Below are 18847 nucleotides of genomic sequence, written 5' to 3'. Positions count from 1 at the left end.
TCAATATGGCAAAAATGTTAGAACAAATTGAAAATGTAGCCAGTTCCAACGCTTACATACAGCTTAAAGATACGAAATTCGACATTCAAATCTTAAAAATGCTTCGCCAATTACTTTTTTATGTAAAATGATTTGTTTTAAAAATTATCATTCAATTTAAAAAACATAAACAATATTCAAAATTTCAGAATGTTATCTTATTTTCAATGTTAAAAAATGCTATCTTCCGTTTTTTAAAAAATATTTCAGAGCTACTGTACTTTTTTGCATAGGTTATATTTTGACAACATCCATGCTTTGTTTACGAAGAATATCTACATATTTAAGTGTAAAAACCTTTTAGCTTTAATCCCTGATAACCTTCCCAAGAGTCAGTACTATTTAGTCAGCGGTAGACTACCCCAAAGTAGTAGCCGTTGAACTAAGTCTGACCAAACCTCTGTATAATAAAAATCTTAAAAGATGCTCAGATAAATCACCAAAAGATATCTGCTATGAGTCACTGGCTACTTAATGAACCGGTCTGGTTAACTCCGGAGCTATGTGTTTGTTAGCTGCCTGATACCCAAAAGATACTCTGCACAGATCACTAAAAGATATTTACTGAGCCTTACCTTGAACTAAGCCCTGACCACACCTCTGTATAATAAAAAATCTTAAAAGATGCTCAGATAAATCACCAAAAGATATCTGCTATGAGTCACTGGCTACTTAATGAACCGGTCTGGTTAACTCCGGAGCTATGTGTTCGTTAGCGGCCTGATACCCAAAAGATACTCTGCACAGATCACTAAAAGATATTTACTGGGCCTTACACTACTTATATGTGATTTCTACATAAGCAAAGCATGGATGGGCCCAAATACCGTAGGCCTGTCTTATGTCTTTCTATGCTCTGTATATTGAGACATATGGCGGGGAATCTTAACGAGGCCGTAAGCATCTCCAATACTTCAATATTCTTTGATATATCCACGAATATGTCATATAATGTTGACGTATTGCCTCCTGGGTAGGCCTTGGAAAGAGATGTAACATTACTTAGGGCTATTATATTTACTTAAGTTTTATAAACACCCTGTACAAGAACATTTTGGTTAAACCTATATGTAAAATCTTCATTTTATCCGCCCTGTATAATAATTTTTGTTATTTATCTATTATTTATAATCTCTTTATTCTTAATGTAAAAACAATTACTAAACATTTGGTATTTCTTTTAATTATTATGTAAAATAAATTGATACTATTAGAAGATCGACAATTCCCAAACAAACAACAGGAAATTGTTATCTAACTGGTGAAAACGATAAATTTATTATTTTGTCCACATATTGCACAAACTTATGACTTCTGATACTTACAACAATCAAATTTTACATATTTTTATATTCTTTTCTTTAAAGCAAAAATTTACAATCATTTGCTTACCCTTAGTTATTCAGCGTCTAACGTTGTCAATTGTTGTTGTTGTTGATTTCCAAATATTAATTACGGAGGGCACTGATGCTTCATGTTCGGCTTCTCATCTAAAATTATAAGTTTACATAATTTGTACAATGCTTGTACTGTGTAATATTTTTTCTAGGTACTCGTGTATTCTTTCTTTTACATTTAAAAACGTTTTTTATTAAACAAATAGCGTGACTTTGTTGCGCATGCTCATTAGACATTTGGGACATCTGCATATTGGACATTTTGCAAAAAAAACCTTCGTAGACATTTTATTTACGTGCTTGTTAAAAACCAGGCACATTTATGGTATTTGTTAAAAAATAGGCATGTTTAATGCAGAATAACAATATCTTACCTTAGTATCTGTATACTTCGTCTATTCCTGTCGGTCTTTACGCCTTAGTTTTTGACAATTTAGAACTTTATGGGCTTTTTATCCCTTTGGTATACTCTGTAAGCAAAAGTAAAACTGTTTTAATCTCTTAATTATTTTACCACGTTTTGAAATATTTTGCCGGTACAACCGCCATTTTGTACATGTGTATTAAATCTACATTTTTACAAAATACATGCTAGCGCTTTTACCTTCCTTACGTTTTTGAATCGTTTTAGACACCAGTCATTGAATAATAATAATAGTTCTTATTACTTACCTCTGTTTTCTTCTGTTAATCCTTGTTCTTGGTAGGTCCTTACAGGCATATAAATGTATATTTACATATTTTTTCACAAAATTTTTACATTTTGCCACATTTTTCTGATTTTTTACACTATAATCCATAACACGCACATTTCTTTGAAAAATATTATTTAAAATGAAACGATGAAGTCTTCGCTGTTGTTCTACACCTAGATAACAGTTTGCGGTTTTGGCGATATCACAACCTGCTTACAAGTTTATCAATTTCACATGTTTTTCTGCTATTTGCATTTTAATAAAAATAATATTTTGCGGCTTTCTACATCGGTGATATCTGTAATCTTTGCTAATTTGTAAATACATTCGTAATTTTTCATATTTTAAATACTCGATTAAAAATAGTTTCTCTTTATCGCACTTTGAGTTTGCGGATTTCTTTAACACACAAGTTTAAATAAAAATATATGTTTGCAATACCCATATCGACAACCTTGACATTACTATTCGCTTTTGCGTTATTCTCTGCGGTTTGTATTTACACTTTATATCGACACATTGCTTCGTATATCCCGTTCTAATCATGACAAATGACCGTTACACCTTTGATAAATACTTTTTTTATACCTATTGACGCCTACCAAATGACCGATTGGCCTAGTAGGCTGGGCGTCATGACGAGGCGCGGGCTAACGTTCATGACGTCATCGCGGGACGTGACCAGTGAGCGGACGGTGCTTGTGACGTCAGGGGTCAAAGGTCAAAGTGGAGTATAGTGGCACCCTTTCTACTACCAATTTGTGGCATTAGAGTTAGAAGACCCTGATGGTTTCCAGGGCAACAACTAACACCAACCACGGAGGAAGCTACAGCTACCTGTGGAAAGGAATGCCAAACGTTGAAACGAAAATTGGTTGCATTGCTCCTGTAGTGATCCTTTCCCAAGTTAATATGCTCCTTTTCTAACTTGGCTGCACCGTACTGAAGACGACCAATAGTCAGAAATACGTATATACGGTTGCCTTCCATCGATATACCATTTTTGGTTTTCTGTTTTGCGTGACATGCCATTACTTTTTACTTTTATTATTCACTCGCATTATCCTTTTTCATTTGTTTTAAACGTTTCAACGTTTGTCATTCCTTTCCACAGGTAGCTGTAGCTTCCTCCGTGGTCGGTGTTAGTTGTTGCCCTGGAAACCATCAGGGTCTTCTAACTCTAATGCCACAAGTTGGTTACATTGCTCCTGTAGTGATCCTTTCCCAAGTTAATATGCTCCTTTTCTAACTTGGCTGCACCGTACTGAAGACGACCAATAGTCAGAAATACGTATATACGGTTGCCTTCCATCGATATACCATTTTTGGTTTTCTGTTTTGCGAGACATGCCATTACTTTTTACTTTTATTATTCACTCGCATTATCCTTTTCCATATATATATATATATATATATATATATATATATATATATATATATATATATATATATATATATATATATATATATATATAAATGTGCACTCGTAAGTGAATGGGATGTTTTCGGTCAATTTGGAGATAAAAAAGATGACACATCTCCAAAAATTGTGTGATATTTTGAAACAACCTAATGCATTAAATAAGAGAACTGGTATCAGCAACTTAAGCCAAATTTACCATGCACTAATACTACAAAATTGATTCTTCCGTATTCTACTTTTAATTATTGGTTTCTTCTTCAACTTCTTTTATTATATCATAACATTTATGTTGACATCTATAAAACTTTTCCTTCAATCTCACCAGCTGATTGTCATTTCTGACAGTCGAGCTTTCAAATACTTCATTTTCATGATATGATCATAACAGTCAAGAACCCTAGCCGTGCCGTTGTTAATATAACAATTCAAAATTGACAATTATATTTTTTGATATATTTAATCAATCAATGTTTTCAAAAGTGAAATTTAAAACAAATTAGTTAAATTGAGAATCTTCCGGCGTTCTGTGTTTCTGTGTTTTTGCTGATATATTTAGTATATTAATTTTTGATGTTTCTTTGCAATAATAACATTTTAATGCTACAGATCTTTTAAAGGTAAGATCATTTACTTAATTGTTTTTTCATATTAGATGTATCGCTAATAACACTCTTTTAGATGAACTGATGATGCTTATTGTACAATGGGCGAAACGTCTTCAATAAATAGATAAAGTAGCACAACTCTTGTCTTTTTTATCTCCAAATTGACCGAAAACATCCCATTCACTTACGAGTGCACATTTTTTTATATTAAATTAAACGGTCATATTCCTTAAAGATATATATATATATATATATATCTATATATATATATATATATATATCTACGGCATAAAGTGGACTCCGCCCATGTTAAAATTCAGGTTCAATTGAGCTCCGTGGTCAAGTGGATACCGATATACGGAGCTCACTTGACCATTCCATAATATTGGTTCTGTCGATTCATCAACATGTATAGTTTAATAATTTATAAAAATTTTTTGGAGCCCGTAAATACCCCTGTATCATAAATGTATATCGTTTAGTTCACGTGTATATATTATAGGGGTCGTACAGATCTTCTTCAATGTATATTTGAACCATACGTTTATCGGTTTAAGTAAGCTCTAAGAGTTTGGCAACTGTGTGATTAAACCGTATATTTTCAACACATACCCTGAACGGTTCATATGGGCTCTTTATTTTTATCTACTGTTCGTAGACAGTGCAATCTAATACGCATTACACTGAGTAACAGAGGATATCTTTTTACCTGGTATAACTACGTACTAAAAGGGAACTGGTTCTTTAAAAACAGGTATATAGATACAAAAGGATTTGGGCTTATTATTTAATGAAATATTCGCTTGCATAGGAAATTTTATTTTTCTGCATTTTTAAAAATGTTGTTCTTTTATTTAATATAATTTTATTAGTTCAATGCCGAACTCGATGTTTTTTTTTTAATTACAGAAATTTCCTAATATATTTTGTTTACGTGAGTATGTCTATGTACGTTTTATGTAAGCATCCGATTAATAAAAAGTAATTTTATTTCATCCAATCTTCTGCGATATCTTGTATAAAGCTTTTTTATTATTTTAGTTCTGGTCTTATTTGTGTACTACATATGATATCTCGATAAAAGGTTATCTCAAAATAAATATGGTTAAGAGCTACAATAGATATTTTTGTGTTAAAATTGGTAGTAGTGTGCACAAAAAGAAAGAATAGTTAATTTGTCTAAAGTGGTATATTCGGCAGCAGATGCATATAGTGCAAGCGTCTATGTTTTAAGGGCGGAAGGATGTGCACCTCATTTTTAGCTAACAAGCTTGCGAACAATATTATTTCTGGTCCTCAATTTACCTTTTAGTTTTAAACAATAATCTGTGACTGACCCCGTGCGATACAAACTATTTTCAAGGAATTTATAGGGAGTCTACGTTCAACAATTTCATGACATTATTGGATGTTCAATTTTGTGAAAGCGTTTATGTTAGGGAAATTGAAAGAGCACACACAAGCTTTTCAGGGGTTTTGGCTGAAAATTGATTCATAGTTTATTTGTATTGTGCAATAATAGGTGTATCGTCTATATAATAGAAGTCCTAGTATCTACCGGTATGGATCGTTCGTTTGTGTAAATGTTATACAGTGTAGGTGTCTTTATGCTATCCCAAGCGAGACCGTTCTTCATCTGCTATTCTTACCATTGAGTGATACAAAAAATATTCTCTTGTGTAGGCATACGCAGACAATATAAGTGAGTTTGTTATCTAAGGGGATACCATATAGTTTTTGAAAAAATATTCTGTAAGTTAAGGTGTCGTAAGCGGCATTTAGATTGAAAAATACCACCACTGATACCCGATATTATTCGTACCCATCTTTGATTTAGTATTTGTGATGTACATCACTTTGAATAGCTGACAAAATAAAGATATTGGCCAATAGTTTTTGTGGTCGTTGGAGTTTTTGCCAGGTTTAAGCAAGGTAACAACTTTGGCTTGTCTCTAGACTTTGGGTATCTCCTAATTTGAATACAGTTGTTCATCATCTGGATAAGCCATTGTAGTGTTTTTGGTCCAGATTTCGTAATAAGCTTTGTGCTCAGATGCTCAATGTCGGTATTTGTATTATTTTTCATTAAATATGTAGATGGTAGATCCAAGCTCAAAGCTTTTTCCGATAGAAATAGTATGTCTATATCTATAATGTGGTTTTCAGCGATCAGCTATATACCAAATATCCTAGGTTAGGCCCTATATGTGTTTCCTATACTAGAAATTAGTTAGATTCGTGTTTAGCTCATATGTCTGATAAGTTTAAGTAAAGTAAAGTTTCTTGATTTTTAGATATACCCTTAACAGTTATAGACATATGTTATTAGAATAGTTGGTCCTAAAAAGGACCAATTTGACAAAATCATATTAAAGGGGCGACTGAAGAATTAGCCGATTAATTAATTAATCATTACCCGGGGTATGCCCGATTGCGGTGGTCTTATTAGTACTTCAATCTTCCTAAAGGCTCGCTTTTTAAACCCCATAAGTAATGCGTAATCTTTTACTTTTTATTAAAAATTTAAATTTTACATGCCGTGTATTACTTTTTGAAGATATGTCAAATCAGATTTGTATAGTAATAATTTTAGGTTCTAAAGAGCCTCTTTGTGGAAAATAAATAAGTTTGTGATATCTGTCACAACTCGTATATAGATAATAAAAAAAAAACAGTTAAAATAAGTCTAAACAATCTTAACTACATACATCGTCGCCACTGTTCAGGTGAGGGTTTATCACAGATATCAAAGGTTAAATTTTAATTCAATGTTCTATTTACGTATCTTCAATATTAAAAAAGTAGAAAAACACATGTTTATGCTTTTATTTTTTTTAATCTATTCTATTTTCTTTCTAGAGTTCCGTCTTTTTTGAACGACCTGTGTTCTTTTTTCAATTGGGCACTTGTCCAAAGCTATGACAAATACTCCTCTGCTATTTTACATTAATATGACATTCATTATTTTCTCTAAACACTCTGTCCTCTGCTATTCTACATTAATATGACTGATTTATTTTATCTTTCTTGCAACTATTTTAATGTTTATCCTGTGTATCTTCTTCTTCTTCTACTATTTCTTTTTATATAGACATAACTCTGTCTGTTTTTCAATGTGCCTCCAGTAAGTTGCCTTTCCATCGTTTTCGTGGTCGTCCTACTGATCGTCTTCCTATGGGTTAACCGTCTCTTGCCGTCTTTATTGTTTTATTTGTTGTCATTCGGCATATACGATCGTTTCATTCTACTCTTCTATTTCTTAACCAGTTCTTGATGTTCTTCACCTTGCATCTACGTCGTATATCTGTACTTCTAGCTCTATCCCATAGTGTCTTACCATCAATTTTTCCAAGTGTTTTCATCTCTGCTGTGTCATATCCTTTTTGTCCTCTCTGTGTCAGATCTTGTTCCTGCCGCGTATGTCATTATTCGTCTGATGACTGTTTTGTAAATTCTGCCTTTCGTTTCTTTTCCGATATTTTTAGTTCCTCATAATGTTTCATTTAGGCAGCCTGTGGCTCTGCTTGCTCTATTTACTGGGTCTTGCACTTTAGTTTCGAGCTTTCCGTAGCTAGATAATGTGATGCCTAGATATTTAAGCTCTAACAATTCTTCTATTATAATGACCTTCCAGCTCCAATTAACATCTTAGTAAATTTGCTGTTGTAACCATGCATTTTGTCTCTTTTGGAGAAATTAACATGTTAAATTTTCTGGCGGTTATATGAAATTGGTGCAGCATACGTTGTAAATCATTTTCACTTTGAAAGAGTAGTATTGCGTCGTCTGTACAGCAGATTATTTTTAGTTCTTATTTTTTATTATTTCATCCATAATCAGGTTGAATAATAGAGGACTCAGGTAATATCCCTATTTTATTTCATTGTCACCTTCAATAGAGTCGGTTAGTTCTTCTTCTACTTTTACTTTTATTGTGTTGTTTTGGTATATATTTTCGATCGTTTTGATTTTTCCTAGAGGTATCTCTCTTGCGTACAATAAGGGGATAACGTTTTTTTAATTTGTGTATCTTCTGTATATCATTATTTCTTTTGTGTATTAAAAATTAAATTTTGGTTATTATTTCTTAATATTCTCTTAACGTGTTTATTAATTGTCTTGTTATATGTGTATCAAGATATGTGTGTCATAATAGATTGTAATGCATATTTCATTTAATGTAATTAAAGTGCTCTTTGCGTTTGCCAATTACTTTCTCACTTCCTCAGCGATAGGTCTTTTTTTCCTCATCAATAACCTTATCCTCGCTCGATACAGCTATTTTTACCCTCTATAGCCCCGTGTGTACTTAAGGCAACAAAAGAGTTTTTGATGCAGAAAACTTTTTTAAAACAATTTCCGACTCTAGTATGCCCTCTGTTAATTTCAGACAACATTTGGTTATAAATTTTAATACACTTTGTGAACCTATGATGAAACCTATATGGAAATGTTTAACAATATGTCAAATGGACATGACTGCCTTATTAGTTTGTATTTTCGATCGTGATTTATTGTTATAAATTGTGTACAATTTATATAAAAATACATACAGAGGCATTATATCAGCATTTAGATATTGATTACCGTTGACATTTGTTTATTTTATTGTGTTGTTTCAGTACTGTGATAAAAACAGGTATGTTGCTTTGAATCCACGCTGGACCATATTATTTTAAATTATTTCTTTAAGATGGATACAAAGACGTTCTACGGGAAAAGCAGTAAATATCCGAGGAATACAAAGACTCTGACTTTGATAGTGATAATAAGAAAGTAATAATGAATTTTCCAGGTACTCAGATATCAATCGATCCAGGATCAAATAAAATGGAAAATGAAGACGATTTGTACGAAGCAAATTTAGACCAGGATACCCATTTAGATTTAGACCAAGATGAAGATGAGGGCGATACCGATAAAACAGAAAAAAACACTGAACAAAATGTGCTCAAAAGGTCAAAAATGATCGTAAAAAACATTCAGTGGAAGAGTGGTTCCCGAACAGTATTTCCAATTCCAGAATGGAAAGGTAATTTACCAACATGCAAATTATTAGAACCGGAATCCCCTCTACATTATTTTAAAAAGATGATATCTACCAATATGCTGGAAAACATAATAGAACAAAGTAATTTGTATGCACTGCAAAAGAATATAAATAAACCATTGGATATGACACTAACAGAATTAAACCAATTTATTGGATCTGTTCTACTGATGTCAATGTATGGCATGCCAAGGACAAGATCATTTTGGCAGAAGGAAACACGTGTTGCTCAAATAGTCGATACTATATCTAGGAATCGCTGGGAAGAAATAAAAACTAAAATGCATTTCAGTAATAACGAAAATATGGTCAACAATAATGATAAGTTATACAAAATTAAATCGTTCATCAACGGTTTAGTTTAAAATTTTCAAAGTATTCCAATGAGTGAAAAATTGTGTATTGATGAACCAATGATACCATTCAAAGAGGCACATTCTTTAAAACAATATATGAAGAACAAACCCAAAAAATGGGGATACAAGGCATTTGTTTTGTGTGATAGCAATGGTATTGTTTATAACTGGGAATTATATACAGGAACTGTTAAACATCCTCTTCATTTACCTAATGTAGACACCAGCGGTAATGTAGTAATAAGAATGTGTGAGATAGTCAAACCAAACAAATACTATAAAGTATATTTTGACAACTGGTTCAATAGCATTCAGTTGCAGATTGAAATGGAAAAACGTGGACTGCAATGTTTGGGAACTGTTCTTCCAAACAGATTGCCTTATTGCCATTTTTCTGATGACAAGAATATGAAGAAACAGGGCAGAGGTACTGTAGAAGAAAAGCACGCTACAGTAAATGGCATAAGACAAACAGCGTTAAAGTGGTACGATAATAAACCGGTTAATTTGCTTAGTACATTTGTTGGTTCTGAGCCTACTTCGTTAGTCAAGAGGTGGGATAAAAAACAAAAATCAAGAATTATTGTATGCTGTCCAAATTCAGTGCAATTTTATAATACATTTATTGGAGGTGTCGATCTTATGGATTCACTAATTGCTCTTTACCGATTAACAGCTGGTTGTTGCATCCTCGTGATTGCGATTATTTTGAAATTAAAAAGAAAAACCAGTTGCCTTTGTTACAGTTTAAGTCCCACTTATGTAGCGTACTGTTAGTAAGAACTGACCAGATCAAAAACAAAGGACGTCCCAGGCTCAGTGAAATTGAGAACGAAATTGTAAAAAAACAGAGGAGAGGATCTACTGCTATTGTACTACCAAAGGAAGTTAGGCTTGACCAAAGGCCAGTAATTTCTGAAAAAAAGGGAAGATGCAAAAAACCAGGATGCTGTAATACTTCTAAAGTAATGTGCGATAAATGTAAAGTTGCTTTATGTTTTACAACTACAAATATTTGTTTTTTTGAATGGCATAATAAATAAGTATATAACTTGTTTCGTTAGTTTTTGCTAAACACTCCCAAAACACTTCCCAAACGAAATTTAAAAAATCTAAAAAAATTACTAGTTGTTGTAAATGGATATTTGAGCACATATACAAATTAAAACATTTTATAAACAAACAAGTTTACAAAAAAGTAGGGGCAATAGAGGGCTAAGATATTTATATTTCACTATATGCTCTATGAGTTGGTTTTCAATTCAAATTTGCACCTATGACGAAATTTATAATATCTAAGATCTGGTGCTTTCATATGAAACTGGAATAAAACACTTGTTAGATAATATTTATTTGTTTGGAGTACATTTTTTTTAAAACCTAGTATATAAAAAAATAAATATTTGTCTGTCAACAAATTTCTATATAAAAGTACGAGGCACTATTATTCTTATGCTGTGAGCTTTGCTGCTCTGTTACTTTTATAACGCTTAAGCTATTTTTAATTTATTGTAAATATTTTTGAGGTGTGTTTAGTTAAATGATCATTTTTAAGGTTAGTACATTTGATTAAATGAAATTGACATTAATTTGATAGTTTCCATTTTATTAGTGTTGATGGTATATGACTAGCATCTGTTGGTACTATATATCAATTTCAACATGTGGAAGTGAGAGCACTTTCTTGTTAGTAATTTCAGTTTAAATTTTGACGAAACCAGAAATAACCCATAATATTCTTTCCGTGTGATCTTAGTATTTCCGTTGATTAAATAGTATAGGGTATCCAATATTTCAATCATCGGTATGTCAGAGTGATTTTTATGAATTTTATATATATTTGCAAAATGAAAAAGAAAGTTTAGTACAGGCAGTTAAACAGCTGATCTGTCAATTTAGAAGTAAGAGCAAGTACCAACTTGCTGAAAAGTACACCCATACACAAAAGGAATAATAAAATGTACTGCACAAACTATAGCGCTATAAGCTATATATAAGCTATATCTCTATTAATAATTAGGATATACAGTATTTTTTCTAATACACCTGGAACGATTGAGTAAATAGGTGAACTATAAAGTAGGTGAATATTAGTGTGGAATTAGAAAAACTTAATAAATCGTTGATCAATTATTCACTATTAGGCAGTTAATGAGAAATGTTAGGAATACATATAAAAAAAATCATTAAACTAGTTATTTATAGATTTTAAACAAAGGCTGATATAATCATAAGAATAAAACTATGAAATACCATTACAGAAAAGAATACTGTCGACTTATTTTCAAATGTACATTGATTTCAAACAGGAAGATTCCATTCCAAACTCTATTTAAAAAGTAAAATCAATAAACAGATAATTATATACATAAAGATTATACAAATCGCAAATATTGGAAAACCTAAATATGCGTGGTCAAAATATTAAAAATCAAAGTGCTTTAAAAAGTGAATGAACTCGCCTAACAGCTGTTTTGAAAACAATATATTATGAAACGAATTGGGGATATTATATTACACAAACTAAACCGCTTGTCTACAAAAAAATCAAGAAAATATGACACGACAGGAAAGACTAATGACTTTACAGCTAATTGCCACATAAATATCAATGTAAAGCAAAAATACTTATTTAGATAAACGTATAATGTTTCACTAAACGGTAACGAAAAATGTTACAAATAAAGGTTAAAATATGCTTTTCAATTCGCGGTAAAAGATTTAATAAAGTTCAGCACACAGTATAAATTCGTAACAAAATTCATATACCAGTAAACGGTACTCGATACAGCAGCAAAGTAATTTTGGCAACAAATATGTAGGTTGTACTTTACCCCATTGGAATCATAGTACCCGCTATGGAAAATGGTGTCTTCTTTGACATCCAGCAACCACAAATGTGAAATTAGGAAAGATTAATGCGAAATTAGGAAAATTCAATGAACCGTTGATCAAATATTCACTATTATATACTTAATGAAAAATGTTGGGAATAAAAAAAAACATTAAGCTAGTTATTTATAGATTTTCAACAAACATATGATATAATTATAAGATTGTAACTAAAATGCTATGGAAGAACTAGGCATACATAAGAAAAGTAACTGCCAACTTACTTTCAAATGTCCAGTGACCTCAAACAGGAAGATGCCCTGTCTCCAATCGTGTTTACCATCGTTTTGGAGAGCATCTCCCGGAAAGCAAATACAGAAAATCTCACAGTTTAATAATTAAGGTCCTCATATTATACGGACCTTCGACGATAAGTTTAATATAGTAGCGAAAATAATTATTGGTAAGCAAAAAACATTAATACATTAAATAGAAAAAAGCGCAAAAAAGGGTCCTCCAAATCAACGATAATAAAAAAATATATGGCTATCACTTTGAAATGTTTCATCGGTCTAAATATTTGGAATTTAAAAGCACTTTTAACAAAAACACTACAAAAGAGAATAACAACAGAATACAAGCTGGCAATTGCTACGTTTTAAGCAAAAAAATTAAATCCAAAAATACATCCCGCAGTAAAAAAAATAAGAATCTACGTACGTAAGTAAAACACAAACAATGAAAAAATAAAATAAGAGCCGATTGAGCGTCGTAGAAAGAAATAGATAATTATGTTATGAATAAGATCACAAATCAAGACAAAGTGCAAAACAATAACTTTAGCGTTGAGATTTAATTTCTTGTACGACGGTGCAATTTTTATACACCTGTTTAACCTTAGCATTAGTTCCCGGTCGTAAAACACTTCTGAGGGCTTTTCTAGCAATCCTGATCTCAGTAATACCTGAGTTTTACTTACATTATTTTATATATCCTGATTTTAGTAGTTCGCATTACACTTCTGGATTTAAAAGTGTTATGAGGTGATACATATATCAGTTTGCTACCTGAATTTTCCCTTTTATCTCTTATGTGACAACGTTATCTGCGATATCTAAAACGCCCCAATTTTTCAAAATTTTATGGGTCTATTGTTGCGTTATATGCTCTATTCTACATCATCTCTTTTGTCTGTTAATAAATATTTATTTGGTTTTATCGTTACTATTATACCGTTTTTTTTTTGCTGGTAATAGCATTATTCTATAGTATTTTAATATTTAATCTATGGATTAAATTCGGATAGCGGATAGTGATATTCTTTACTTTCTCGGAGAATTTATAGTGTAACACACAAAAACCGTATTAAATTGCCAAAAACTTCCTTGCATATTCTATTTATTTATGAGGGGCAGCAGCAATATCAGTACCTACCATAATAATGCATATAGTCCTGGACTGGCTAATCGTTGGATAATAGGAAACATGGATGTAGCAGTTTTAATGGTTTGGTGACTGCTTACTGAAATCGGGGAGCAGAGATATCAGTACCAAGTTAATGACTATAGGAGTTGCGGATACATTTTCTGATAATTTAGTTCCTCCCTTTTTTTTTAAATATACTATAGAAGTCTCAAGTACAGGTCTCATTGGTACAGGTAATTGTGAAAGATGCATAAGGTATTTAGACATCGTTTTTTGTAAATTGAATGTTTTAGATTTTCAGATGTATAAACTTGACGTGAATTAATTTGGACTCGTTTAGTTTAGGCTCTAATAGGTATACTATTTGTAGGTTAAACTCCCATGCTATACTTTAGCAAAGGCCTAAGCAATGTCAAAAAAGACTAGCACAATTTTTTTTTCTAAAACGTATTTCTCAACAAGTTTCTCACTTAGTTATATCGATAATTCTGTATATTCAATTAATCATGAGATACTTTTTATCTCTGAATAAAAATTATCGGTTTGGAATCAGCTCCTTTTTTTATTATTGGTTTCATTAACTTATATAAATAAATATAACCTGATTTAAAGTAAAGCTGAAGTTGGTTTTTAAATGCACACTTTAATACTCTGTTTTTGTTTGCCTTATTTTTAGACCTTTTGCTCAAGCGCCCATCTCCATTGTCTCAATCATTAATTCAATTATCTCTCCTTATCTCTTACTAACACCACATCGTTAGCATACATCAGGCACCAAGGAATATCTCCTTGACATGTTTTCGTTAATTTTTCCAACACTAATTAGAAGAGATAAGGGATTAGCACTGACCACTGATGCAATACTATTCTCAAATGAAATTTATCAGTCTTACCCTCACTTGTTCTAACATTAGTTTTCCATTACTTGCCTTATGATAAAAATTGCATCCGTTGTTGATTTGCCTTGCATGAATTTAAACTGAATATTTCTGTTTCTTCCTGTATCCTACTATCAATTATTCTCTCCCATAGTTTCATGGTGTTACAGAGTAGTTTTAGGGCTCTATAGTTTGTACAGAGTTTACCATCTACTTTGTTTTTGTATACAGGTACTAAAATGCTACTTCTCCATTCATCCGGTATTCGCCTTACTTTCAAAATTCTATTAAATAGTCCTGTTAGCCAACTTGTTCCTGATTTTCCTAATGCTGATCATATATATCCAGGGATGCCATCAGGACCTATGCCTTTTCTTTTTTCATCTTATGTAGCTCTTAAATTACTTCCGCGGTCGTCATTTTCGGCACCATTGCTATTACTGTCTCTGTTGCCTCTATACGTGCTTTCTCAAACTCTTAGTTTAATTGGTCGTTAAAGAACTCCTTGTAGCTATTTTTTACATCCTTTCCTTGCATAAATAGTTTAATGTATTTATTTCGTATACATTTAATCTGATTAAAATCTTTGGTTTTCTTTGCTCCACTTTTAGCAATTTTGTATATGTTTTTTTCTTAGTACTCAGTTCATTGTACAGCTTTTCATGCGCTGCTACCTTAGATTGTGCTACCGCACATTTGCTTCCTCTTTATCTATTTGATACTTTTGATAATCTTATTCTGATATTTTTTCTTGTCCCTCCTTATATAATCTTCTCTTGTCTTTTATATTGTCTTAAACATCGTGTGACTATCTATATTTACCAATTTTTAAGTCAATTTTCTGAGATTTTTTCAAGTATTTTAGTTACACCCTCTTTAATAATTTTTGACACATTTCTCCAAATTTCATTATGACCTTTTTCCATATTCCAACACATTCTTTTTTTATTTCTGTTCTAAATTGAACTACTTTGTCGCTTGTTAACGTCAATTAATTGTTTTTGTGACTCTTCTCGATATTTTGGTTTTATTTCATATTTTACTTGTATATCTAGTACCAGCACTTTATGCTGTTGGCTTACAGTTTCACTAATTATTACTTTAGAGTCTTTACATAAGGGATTGGCTTACGATCCATATTTGGAATTGATTTTGTCTGCTTTTAAATTGGATAAGTTGGCTTTCTCTTTTCTAAAAGCATGTACTAACAGTGGACTAGGTATGGCCACTGTTAGTACATGCTACTGCTAATTCCAGCATATTATCTGCCATATTATTTGCTGCTAATAGCATTCTAATATTTCATCTATAGATTAAATCCGTATAACAAATAGATATTTTTCACTTTCTCGGAGTAATAATATTCTAACATAAAAAATTCTATTAAATTGCCAAAACCTTCCTTGCATATTTTATTCACTTATAAGGGACAGCAGCAATATTAGTACCATAATAAGGGTATAGTCCTGGACTGGCTAATCGTTGGATAATAGGAAGCATGAGTGTAGCAGTTTTAATGTTTTCGGGACTGCTACCTGGTATGGGGGAGCAGAGATATCAGTACCAAGTTATTGCATATATGAATTGTTGCTTGAACTTTATTATTATTAAACAGTACTATATAAACAGCACTATATTCTATAACACAAGAAACACTGTTATAAAACAGTCGAATAATATACAGATTCTCAATTCAAATATTCAAAAAATTAAAGAACAGCTTACTAAAATAGAAATCGCCTATTTAAAATGCAATCCATTAATGGCCCAAAGTACCAAGCACTTGTAGCATATGGTAATGATATTGATCTCATAAGAAACTCTCTCCCGTCTGCGACATCTCCAACAAAGTGAAGAGAACACGAAAAATGTTTTACTTAAAATCAACAAAATGAAAAACAAATACAAGCGAATCAACAGAAGAGAGCAATTCAATCTAGATTGTGAATAAAACAATTGATGTTTTTATCTAAGGGGACGTCATAGAATTTTTGGAGAAATTTTCTCTAATTTAATATGTCGTAAGCGGCATTTCGATTGACAAATACTACCCCTAATACCTGATATCTTTCGTACCCGTTGTTGATTTTTGCAACAACGGGTACGTTATTACATACTTTATAAGTATTACGAATAAAAATAAATAAGCAAGAAGAATGTAAGTGTACTATATTTAAACCAAGTGACAGAAAAAAGAATATTATACATACATGTACTTCTAAATCAAAAATTATATGCCTGACAACGCAAGATACAAAAAACAATGATTTAACATTGAAAACAATGATAGCTTGCACAAGCGACAAAGTATTTAAAACGATAAGGCCGAACATATTATATGTAATTGTAATAGATATGTTGGCTAAAATTATACCATAAGACACCGAAATATTATATCTATGTGTTTATATGTATCTAAAGTATAGTAGTATATTGAATTCCCTACATTAAAAAATCGAAATATTTAAATTAGACAGTAAAAAATTATAATTTTAAGATTAATTTATAAATTATTATAATTTAAATTTTACTGCTTGATGAAACAAATATTGTAAGTCATACACTATAGCAATCGAAACATCGGAAAGTACATTTATAATATAATAAATATTTCAGTGCCAATGTATTAAAAAAAATTCTAGTACATAAACATGGACACTTGCCTATTCAAAGTTTATAATAGACACTAATTTCAGTTTATCTATAATTAAAGCAAGTAATATAAATTATAATTATTAAAATATTTAACTACATTAACCAAGTACGTATTTGTGAAATTTCTCGATGACTAAATTGATTGATATTTAAATAAATTTGAAGTTCCAAAACGTACCTGCTGTAAAATTTAAAAATCTACGACTAATCAAATTATTGGCAACATCGGAGGAGTTTAGTTGGGTACGCAAAGAAATGTATACGGATCCCAAAAGTGTTTTAACGTATTACAGAGTCCACTTAATCCGACGTGTTGGTCGGAGTCCACATAAAGCGCTACCCAGATAATAATATACACGGTGTATATTCGCCTGGAGTTAGTATAATACCGTTTTAGTACGGAGCTCTCATTAACCGCTAGATCTATATATATATATATATATATATATATATATATATATAGATCTAGCGGTTAATGTGGGCTCCGTACTAAAACGGTGTTATACGAACTCTAGGAGAATATACACCGAGTATATTATTATCTAAGTAGCGCTTTATGTAAACTCCGACCAACACATAGGATCAAGTAGGCTCCGTAATACGTTAAAACATTTTTGGGATCCGTATACACCTTGTCTGGTACAAAACTAAGCTCCTGCAATGTTGCCAATAATTTTATTAGTCGTAGATTTTGAAATTTTACAGCAGGTATATTGTGGGACTTGAAATTTATATTAATATTCATCAATTGAGGCATCGAGGAATTTCATAGATACTTGGCTAACGTAGTTAAAATTTTTATAATATAAATTGTTAACCGACATATAAATTTATATTACTTTTATGTTTATTAGGCAAGGTAGTAATTTATATTACTTGCTTTAATTATTTTTAAACTTAAGTAAGCGTCTATTATAAACTTGGAAAGTTTCCATTTTTATGCATTAGTATTTTCTTTTAAATGAAACATTTATCATATAAATGTACGTATATCGAGTGGAGTTTTCGTGTAACAGTTTAAGAAAGTAGTAGTACTCTAATATTTGTTACCACATAAAATTATAGAAAACTCTGTACAGCAGGGAGATCTTAGTAACTTTCTGATTGCTACAGTTTATGACGTGCAATATTTGTTTCATAAATTAATAAAATTTAAATTACAATAATTTATAAATCACTTTTTAAATTGGTCACTTATGTTAATAGAGGTCATCGTGAGTGCAAAAAGTAACAACGAGTACGAAAGATATCAGGCATCAGGGGTGGTATTTGTAAATCTAAATACCGCTTACGACACCTTAAATTAAAGGGAATTTCTGTAAAAACTATATGACATCCCCTTAGATAATAAACTCACTCATTTTAATATATTAAAACTGCTGTATATAGAGATTCGCGGATAGCGGGTAGGAACTACTTTTTGGACAGTCCTATCAGGGAAAGTGAATCAATCCCTGCCTTCCGCAGATTCCAGGTGTTTCCTGGCCCGGGA

General features: G+C 31.5%; 1 protein-coding gene and 1 long non-coding RNA gene across 2 annotated transcripts in view; one reads left to right on the top strand and one right to left on the bottom strand.

Annotated features, from left to right (window-relative positions):
- LOC140441400 (protein arginine methyltransferase NDUFAF7 homolog, mitochondrial) overlaps positions 1-18847 on the top strand; it is a 378831-nt gene that overhangs the window by 335979 nt on the left and 24005 nt on the right. The gene's annotated exons all lie outside the window — the stretch shown is intronic.
- On the bottom strand, positions 1432-2625 carry LOC140441403 (uncharacterized). The gene is made up of 3 exons (XR_011950996.1): positions 2109-2625; positions 1811-1906; positions 1432-1529 (listed from the first exon to the last, which is right to left on the bottom strand). It is a non-coding gene; the product is annotated as an uncharacterized lncRNA (long non-coding RNA).

This window comes from Diabrotica undecimpunctata, chromosome 5 (assembly GCF_040954645.1).
Source record: "Diabrotica undecimpunctata isolate CICGRU chromosome 5, icDiaUnde3, whole genome shotgun sequence".
In the NCBI taxonomy this organism is placed as follows: Eukaryota; Metazoa; Arthropoda; class Insecta; order Coleoptera; family Chrysomelidae; genus Diabrotica; species Diabrotica undecimpunctata.
The sequence above is the reverse complement of the archived record's forward strand: the minus strand, read 5'-3'. Positions and strand labels throughout refer to the sequence as shown.